This window comes from Triplophysa dalaica, chromosome 1 (assembly GCF_015846415.1).
Source record: "Triplophysa dalaica isolate WHDGS20190420 chromosome 1, ASM1584641v1, whole genome shotgun sequence".
Taxonomy (NCBI): Eukaryota; Metazoa; Chordata; class Actinopteri; order Cypriniformes; family Nemacheilidae; genus Triplophysa; species Triplophysa dalaica.
The window spans coordinates 27,296,438-27,307,287 of NC_079542.1; positions in this window are offsets into that span (position 1 = coordinate 27,296,438).

Here is a 10,850-nt window from a genome sequence, read left to right on the forward strand (position 1 = left end):
TTCTGCTACAAACCATAAACACATGCTAGTTTAGAAAAAAGCTGAACGTTCTGGTTTAGTTCTGTAGAAAAAGACGTTGACGTTGGCTTTCCATTTATGGCCTCGGTCTGTAGTTATTTCATATTGGGTAATTTACACCTGTTTTTAAAACGGAAACTCCGTTTTTTATTTCATTGGATTATTTTGCAAACACAATTTATTTTTTGGACTTTTTAACTTCTTTCCAAAAATCGTTCAAAAGTTACATAGTTACACATATATGAGAGTAATATAAATGTTGCTCGACTATAACTGTCTCAAAGATTCTTCTGAGCAGAAAGATGTTTTGTTCGTCATTCATGTGACTAAAATACAGGAAGTGAAAAGGTGACTCACACTTGACATGCAAAAGACGAGTCTATTAAAGCAAATTTAAGAACCGCTGTCATACAGGCAACAGTAAAAACAAGTATTGAATATGCTGATTGTTATATGTTGTATCCTACTTCTCATTTTATGAGAAAAGATACCAGTGTTCATCTATGAGGCGCCGTATAGGGTTAAAATCAAACTGCGCGTATGAATACATATATAAAAGCGTGCATACACGTATATACATTTCTCACATATTCATGTATACTTTTGGATGTTCAAGCAAACACCTACACTGTAAAAAAAAGCGTTATTTTACAGGTAATATTCTGTATTTTTTCACAGAATTTCACCTTTTTTTCATTAAAAAGTAAAATGCTGTTGTTTTACAGATATTTGCTGTAATTTAACGTTTTACCATTAAAATGACAGTATTTCATTGTAATTAGCAATAACATCAAAATTATGTTTTTTAAAGGCAATTCATACTATTTTTATAGATTAAAAAATGTATTTTTACATAAAATTACTGTAAATGTTTCATGTTTTTTAAAAGCAATTCATACTTTTTTACATAAAATTACTGTAAATGTTTTAGATATTATTTTCCTGTTCATGACAGAAGTTAAAGTATAATTACATAAATCAGTCAATTTAAAGTGTTTTAAATGTATCCCCCTTCAGAATGTTCCCTCCCAGGAATTACTTTCTCCAGGGTGCGATTTCTTTTTATATTCGACCAGTGATTAAAGCACATTATAGCAAAATTCAAATGCTGTTGCACTGCTTGCAACTATTTATTATTTTTATAAATTATCATTACAAATTAAAAAGTTATTTAGGTTTATTTAGGGTTTTACCATGCCCTGGCAGGAAAGACATATTGCTATAACATATTGCTACTACATATGTATGTGCATAAATGTGTGTGATTGTAACTTTTGTTGCCTATTCAGATTTCTGTATTTTGAGGAAGATCAAAATATTTCCACTGAATTCACTAATTTCAAATCCATAAAACTATTTAACATTCACACTTTTATTCAACAGCACACTTTATTAAGATGCATCTTCTTGTTTGTGTGTGTGTGTGTGTGTGTGTGTGTGCGACACAAATTCAAATTTGCCGCCAATTCCCGCCCACAACGGCGAATGTGTCTGATTGGCCACATGTTTTAGAAGTTTGAAAAAGGACAAACGGTTACAACGGTTATAATTAAAATGGTTTAATGAAGCTCACACAGTTTTGTTCATATTATTGTTCACAAGTAAGAGAATATAACGTTAAATTAGAGGAACTTTTCTTCGGGTCTTAGTTTAAGGTGGGAGCGTCATCAGTGGAACGTTCTCTGGGGTTCCGTGTACGTTTTATTCATTTGATATCCTATTTGAAACAAATTATTGGAAACTGAAAGATGACTCGTTTTTTGTTTTTTTCGTTTACTTCACCAAACGAAAAATTACATTTCGGCCCGATTTTTCATTTTTCGTTTGCCGTTTAAAAAACGGATTTTGGACTCAATATGGGATTCGTATATGTGGGCGGTGCATTAACGCCCCTTTCACCCGATTGGTCAAATCGCTCACCATTCTGTACGGATTTAATTCTACCCAGCAGATTAAGAGTCCGTACGAATGCGATACTGACAAGTGTTTGCACTTTAAAATATGTTTACTTCAACCACCAGACAGCCTCGCATATCTTTGACCCGCTAGGTTAATAGGGACGCGCACACTGGACTTTCTCTTGTTTGCTGTGAACCCGTCACACAGCAGTTTTAGGCATTGTTATGTTTTTTGTTATAAATCAGAAATGTCAAGGAGGCATTTTCCCGCAATAGAAAGTCTGTTGGATTGTCACCCCAGTGTGGGCGTGGCCTAAATGCTCTCTCTCTTAATGCGCTAGCTTAAATTCAAAGTCTATTCCTGATGCAATTTGGGCCAATTTTCACTTATTTTAATGTTTATTGTTAAATATTTTTTGATGAATAGGCTCTATATCACGTTAATCCGTTGTAATTTTCCTGTTATTCATGTGGTAGAGTTGAATAGCTAATGAAGGCTTATTCTGTATTGATGCGCTGTCTTTTCACAATATTTGTTTCCATATAATGTTTAACCTAAAACCTTTCAACTTATTTTAAACTCTTCAGGCCAGGCTTTATCAAGCCAACAAAAAGTTTGTTATCAAACTTTCTATCTAGTTATTATTATTTTTGTGAGATGAATCGAATAACTCCTAATAAAGTTGTAATGCATTAGCAAATTGGGCTGAGATCTATAGAATGGTCTGTCTTGCATTGCTATATTTTTTTAACTGGTCGAACTTGGATACAGAACATGTAGATCAAACTCCAAAAATTCCATGACGACCATAATTCTCAATGCAGTCCACAAGAGGGGTTGTCAGTCTCTTTTAATCTACTTGATCCACTCTCCGTACAGTTAAAGTAACACGTATATCTATAAACTTAATCTGTACTGCCATGAATATGTCGTAGCTGTTTCTCTGAGAACAAACATCACACATAAGGAACATCAATGAATCTGCACAGTTGGGAGCCTGCATGCAGATGTGTATGTCAGTTTGCAAAACACAAAATTAAATCTGAAAAAACTTTTATTTTATTCTCAAAACATCACATGTAACCAAACGAAATGTGATCTGAAATGTTTTAGAAATTTGAGAGTCAATTCATCACAAATAATTTTCTTTCAACAGCAACAATTTTATAGTGCAAGTTTACGAACCTTGCCAGACATTGGGAACATATAGATTCTAACTATATAGATTCAATCACATCCTTTTGTGTAGTTATTATAAATAAATAAATTATTGATCAGTTGTATTCCAATAATAAATCATTCAATCAATATTCTTCTGCCCAATAATTATTGGGATCCGATTAAATTATATATACAGTATGCATGTATGTATGTACAATGAGGGAAATAATTATTTGTCCTTTGCTGATTTAAGTTTGCCTACTTACAAAGAAATGCAGGATCTATAATGTTTAGGTTTATTTTAAATGATAGAACCTGAAAATCAACCAAAATTTCAGTGGAAAAAATATATAAAGGTTATAAATTGATTTGCATTTCAGTCAGTGAAATAAATATTTGATCCCCTACCAACAACCAAGAATTCTGGCCCCAAAGATTAGTTATGTGCCTACATGGCCCACAGATTAGTCCTGTCACTTTAAGAAAGTACTCCAAAATCAGCTTGTATATAAAAGAGGCCTGCCAACTGTCACCATTTGGCCACCAGGGGTCGCCTGGGGGTCGTGTTATACTTAGTTGTTTAGTGATTGCACCTTTGCCTCGTTTGTTTGAGAGTTTTTATACACCCTGTTATGCCCTTAGTTCTTCCTGTTAAATTTGTATGTTACTGCCCGTTCCGTATTACGATGGATTGTGCTTGATGGATTATCTTTTTGTTTGACCATTAAATCTTCCTTTTGCAAGCATCGTTGTGTCTGCCTCACCTTTTGGGTTCAACCACTTTCCTCACAGTCTACCCGAAATGTGTACCGGGTTCTGACACCAACAGAATCTGTATCTCCCATTTCTACCTCTCCAACACTATGGTCAAGATCAAATAGGTTTCAAAGGATGTCAGGGACAATTATAGACCTGCACAAACCTTGAAGGCTACAGACAGACGCTTGGTGAGAGTCAGTGAATTGTAAATAACTATCAATTGCCCCTGGTCTGGAGCTCACTGCAAGATTACCCCAATGGAGTGAAGATGATCATGAGAATGGTTACAGATCAGCCCAGAACTACACGGAAGAAGCTTGTTCATGATCTCAAGACAGTTGGGACCACCGTCAACAAGCAAACCATTGGTGACACGCTATGCCACAATAGATTGAAATCCTGAAGCACCCGCAAGGACCTCCTGCCCATGAAGGCCCGTCTGGCTCACCTGAAGTTTGACAATGAACATCAAGATGATTCAGAAAAGGTTTGTAGAAAGTGCTGAGAGACCAAAGTTGACTCCTGTTTTTGGAGGGAGAGAATTTCTGACTATGACCCCAAGAACATCATCCCTACAGAGAAGCACAGTGTTGGAAACATTTTGCTTAAGGGATTTTTCTCTGCTACGGGTACAGGATGACTGCATTGAGGGGCTGAGGGTTGGGCCAATGTACCGTAAAATCTTGGACGAGAACCTCCTCCCCTTAACGATCACTGAAGATGGGTCGTGGATGTGCCTTTAACATATTGCCAAGACAACCAAAGAGTGGCTTAAGGAGACGCACATTAAATGTCCTAGCCAGTCGCTAGACCCTAGTCCAATAGAAAATCTGTGAATGAGCTTGCACTCCAATTAACTGAGCGACAGCCAAGAAACCTTAAAGATTGACAGAGGAGTGGACTCAAATATTCCTGACACAAGTGCAAACCCGGTGACCAACAATCAGAAATGTCTGACCTCTGTGCTTGGGTTTCTCCACCAAGTACAAAGTTATGTTTTGCTCGGGGATCAAATTCTTATTTCACTGGCTGAAATGCCAATAAATGTATTACCTTTACATAACATTTTTCCCCAGATTTTTGTTGTTGTTGATGTTCTGTCTCTATCAGTTAAAGTAATCCTACCATAAAAATGATGGACGCTGGACTTATTTCTTTGTAAGTAGGCAAACTTAAATCAGCAGGGGATCAAACAATTATTTCCCTCACTGTACATACATACATGCATACTGTACATATAATTTACTCAGATCACAATAATTATTGGGCAGAAGAATATTGATTGAATGATTTATTATTGGAATATAACTGATCAATTATTTATTTATAATAACTACACAAAAGGATGTAATTAAATCTATATAGTTAGAATCTATATGTTCCCAATGTCTAGCAATGTTCATAAACTTGCACTACAAAATTGTTGCTGTTGAAAGAAAATTATTTGTGATGAATTGACTCTCAAATTTCTAAAACATTTCAGGTCACATTTCGTTTGGTTACATGTGATGTTTTGAGAATAAAATACAAGTTTTTTCAGATTTAATTTTGTGTTTTGCAAACTGACATACACATCTGCATGCAGGCTCCCAACTGTGCAGATTCTATAGATCTCAGCCCAATTTGCTAATGCATTACAACTTTATTAGTAGTTATTCGATTCATCTCACAAAAATAATAATAACTAGATAGAAAGTTTGATAACAAACTTTTTGTTGGCTTGATAAAGCCTGGCCTGAAGAGTTTAAAATAAGTTGAAAGGTTTTAGGTTAAACATTTTCTAACATGATGGAAACAAATATTGTGAAAAAACAGCGCATCAATACAGAATAAGCCTTCATTAGCTATTCAACTCTACCACATGAATAACAGGAAAACAATAACGGATTAACGTGATATAGAGCCTATTCATCAAAAAATATTTAACAATAAACATTAAAATAAGTGAAAATTGGCCCAAATTGCATCAGGAATAGACTTTGAATTTGAGCTAGCGCATTAAGAGAGAGAGAGAGCATTTAGGCCACGCCCACACCGGGGAGACAATCCAACAGACTTTCTATTGCGGGAAAATGCTTGGTCCGTGTACGTTTTATTCATTTGATATCCTATATTAAATAAATTAATGGAAACTGAAAGATGACTCGTTTTTTCATTTTTCGTTTAGTTCACCAAACGAAAAATTAGATTTCGCCCCGATTTTTCATTTTTCGTTTGTCGTTTAAAAATCGGATTTCGGACTCAATATGGGATTCGTACATGTGGGCGGTGCTGTAACGCCCCTTTCACCCAATTGGTCAAATCGCTCACCATCCTGTACGGCCTTAATTCTGCCAGGCAGAATAAGAGTCACCTCTAGTCCTTCATTTTTAAGTTATTGCAAGTATGTCGGCGCGAACCACTGCTTATTGTTAACAGTGCGTGATATTTAAGCAGACATATCTGTTGCAATGTACGACATTTAAGAGATGCAGTATGCTGAATACCAGGGGTCTCCAACCCTGCTCCTGGTGAGCTACTCTCCTTAAGATTTCAGCTCTAACCCCAATCAAACACACCTGGGTTGCTTGATAATTACAGAAAGGTGTGCTGAAGCAGGGTTGGAGCTGCAATTTGCAGGACGGTAGTTCACCAGGTCCAGGGTTGAAGATCCCTCTGTATACAGTAATTTATGATGATTTATGATGATATAGTATCTTTCCAACAAAAGTCACCCATTACAATAAACACTTAAAAGACTCAGACAGTCAAGAATAAGAAATGTGACCTCTTCGAAGTACTACAGAAGGTCTCTGCTGACACGCAGACATAGAAAACATACATGTGTAATAGCATAAGTAAAAACGTTAACAAAGATCCTTTTTCACGGGGCATTGCGGGTGTTTGACAGAGTTGCATCAGTCCAGCTACTCACTGCCTGCTGCATGCATTTCGTCAATTCAGCAATTTATGTTCCTCAATTATAAAAAAAAATAGCAGAATAACTCTGATCCCCATCATCTGGACACTATTCCCATCACTTGTCTACCCCTTGTTTACTGTCTTATTCCTTTGGTCTTGTTATTTGTCCGCTGTTGAATGTGTTTATGGTGTTGTGCTTTTTCCTGTGTCTCTGTGGATTAAATTATACCAGTTTGGAGTATCTGCTTGTCTTGAGTGTTTGCTTCACAAACCGTGACATCTGTATGTAAGTGTCTCTGTCGACACCTAGGGTACTTTACAGACTCGACTTTCACCTGAAAATTTAGATGTGCTGGTTTTTCTCAACAAAAACTAATCTGCTTTATAAATGGGTTTTTCATTCGGTCTGCATGAGTTTATTCAGAAATTGTTACAAAATCTAAACGATAAAACTAATATTTTATTGATGGGAGAGTCTACCCGCTACGCAAAGTCTTCTTCAGCACATCCCAAAGATTCTCAATAGGGTCAAGGTGTGGGCTCTGTGGTGGCCAATGAGTGAAAATGATGTATAAGTTTCCTTAACCACTCTTTCACAATTTGAGCCTGATGAATCCTGCCATTGTCATGTTGAAATCTGCCCGTGCCATCAGGAAGGAAAGAACCCATTGATGGCATAACTTGATCATTCAGTCAACTGACCTCATTCTCTGGGCACATAACGTTGTTGAACCTAGACCTCAAATCCAATGGGAGGCTCTTACCTATTTGCTTAGTTGAATTCATGCTGTTGTTGACTGTTTTTGAACGGGCAGTGTATATAACTCTGCTTTATAATTGGGTTTCTCATTCGGTCTGCATGAGCTGGTTCAGAAATTGTTTCAAAACCAAAATGATAGAACTATATATTTACATTAACATTTAGTCATTTAGTAGACGCTTTTATCCAAAGAGTATTACAGAGAGGTCAGGGAGCAATAAGCGACATGTCAAACAGGAGCAATCACACAATAGGTACTGATACAAATAAGCCAAAGATAATTTAGATAATATCTACAGTACACATGGATGTCCAGTTCACAGCATATCTTCAATACTGTATGACAACAGAAGCCCTAGTTTAGGCACAACACGGTTAGCATATCTATAAATCTGGTCACCTACAGATAGTCATTCCACCACCAAACACACACACACACACAAACACACACACACACACACACACACACAGACACACACACAGACACACACACACACACACACTTCTCCCTCAAACATTTGCAAAACATAGTGATATGTAGATTCTCACAATTAGATAAAGCTGTTATTTTAAACTGGAAACAAAGAGTCAATGCCTAAACTAAAAACTAAAACAAAAGACAAATGCTAAAACTATTGTTAATCATACATACAGTGAGGGAAATAATTATTTGATCCCCTGCTGATTTAAGTTTGCCTGCTTACAAAGAAATGAAGGGTCCATCATTTTCATGGTAGGTTTATTTAAACTGATAGAGACAGAATATCAACAACAAAAAATCAGGGGGAAATGTTATATAAAGGTTATAAGTTGATTTTCATTTCAGTCAGTGAAATAAGAATTTGATCCCCAAGCAAAACATAACTTTGTACTTGGTGGAGAAACCCTTGTTGTCCAGCACAGAGGTCAGACATTTCTGATAGTTGGTCACCAGGTTTGAACATGTGTCAGGATATATTTGAGTCCACTCCTCTGTCAATCTAGATAAGATAAGATTCAACCGATTCGTCAGGTATGGTGACCCATACCCGAAATGTGACCTGTGCTTTTAACCCATCCAGTGATAAGTGAGCACACACACAGCAAGTGGTGAACACACGTACACCCGAAGCAGTGGGCAGATATCACTGCAGCGCCCGGGGAGCATGTAGGGTTAGGTGCCTTGTTCAAGGGCACCACAATCGTTACCCGCCGGCCGTGAGGATCGAACCGACAACCTTCTGGTAACGAGTCCGACTCTCTAACCATTAGGCCACGATTTATATCTTTAAGGTTTCTTGGCTGTCGCTCAGTAAATTGTAGTTTTAACCTCCTTCACAGATTTTCTATAGGACTAGGGTCTAGAGACTGGCTAGGACATTTAATGTGCGTCTCCTTAAGCCACTCTTTGGTTGACCATAGTGGTGGAGAGGTTGAAATGGGAGATACAGATTCTGTTGGCAGGCCTCTCTTATATACATAAGATGATTTAGGAGTACTGTCTTAAAGTGACAGGAATAATCTGTGGGCCATGTAGGCACATAACCAATCTTTGGGGCCAGAATTCTTGCTTGTTGGTAGGGGATCAAATATTTATTTCACTGACTGAAATGCAAATCAATTTATAACCTTTATTTCCACTGATATTTTGGTTGATTTTCAGGTTCTATCAGTTAAAATAAACCTAAACATTATAGGTCCTGCATTTATTTGTAAGCAGGCAAACTTACAAAATCAGTGTTGGGATCAAATAATTATTTCCCTCACTGTACATACATACATGCATACTGTACATATAATTTACTCGGATCACAATAATTATTGGGGAGAAGAATATTGATTGAATTTTTTATTTTTGGAATATAACTGATGGGGCAATTACGGTTAGTAGTAGTCATAATGGCCTAATGGTTAGAGAGTTGGACTTACATTTAGTCATTTGGCAGACGCTTTTATCCAAAGCGACTTACAGTGCACTTATTACAGGGACAATCCCCCTGGAGCAACATGGAGTAAAGTGTCTTGCTCAAGGACACACTGGTGGTGGCTGCTGGGATCGAACCAGCAACCTTTTGATTACCAGTTCAGTGGTTTAACCCACTAGACCACCATCTCCTTGTGACTTGTGACCAGAAGGTTGCCGGTGCGATCCTCAGGCCCGGCGGGTAACGATTGCGGTGCCCTTGAACAAGGCACCTAACCCTACATGCTCCCCGGGCGCTGCAGTGATATCTGCCCACTGCTTCGGGTGTACGTGTGTTCATCACTTGCTGTGTGTGTGCTCACTAATCACAGGATGGGTAAAAAGCAGAGGTCACATTTCGGGTATGGGTCACCATACCTGACGAATCGGTCACTTTCACTTTCATGGCGTGAACTATTTCTCCTTAAACATGAATCGATGAATGTTCCCAATCATCATTACAGAATGCTGTTTTAAGTTCAGCAATGTTCATAAACTTGTACTATAAAATTGTCGCTGTTGAAAGAAAATTATTTGTGATAAATTGACTTAAATTTCTAAAACATTTCAGGTCACATTTAGTTTGGTTACATGTGATGTTGTTAGAATAAAATAATTTTTTGCAGAATTAAATTTTGTGTTTTACAAACTAACATACACATCTGCATGCAGGCTCCCAACTGTGCAGATTCATGATGTTCCTTATGTGTGATGTTTGTTCTCAGAAATACAGCTACAACATATTCATACTTTATCTGTATGGAGAGTGGATAAATTAGATTGAAAGAGGCTGACACCCCCTCTTGTGGACAGCATTAAGAATTATGGTCATCATGGAATTTTTGGAGTTTGATCTAAATGATCTGTATCAAAGTTCGTGATATAGAGCCTATTCATCCACTTTTTTATAACAATAAACATTAAAATAAGTGAAAATTGGCCCAACTTGCATCAGGAGTAGACTTTGAACTTGAGCTAGCGCATAAAGAGAGAGCGCATTTAGGCTACGCCCACACCGGGGAAACAATCCAACCCACTTTCTATTGCGGGAAAATGCATCCTTGTCATTTCTGATTTATAACAAAAAACATAACAATGCCTAAACTGCTGTGAGACAAGGTGCACAGAAAACAAGAGAAAGTCCAGTGAGCACGTCCCTCTTAACCTAGCGGGTCTAAGATATGCGAGGCTGTCTGGTGGTTGAAGTAAACATATTTTAAAGTGCAAACACTTGTCAGTATCGCACTCGTACAGACTCTTAATCTGATGGGTAGAATTAAGTCCGTACAGAATGGTGAGCGATTTGACCAATCGGGTGAAAGGGGCGTGACAGCACCGCCCACATGTACGAATCCATATTGAGTCCGAAATCCGTTTTTTAAACGACAAACGAAAAATGAAAAATCGGGG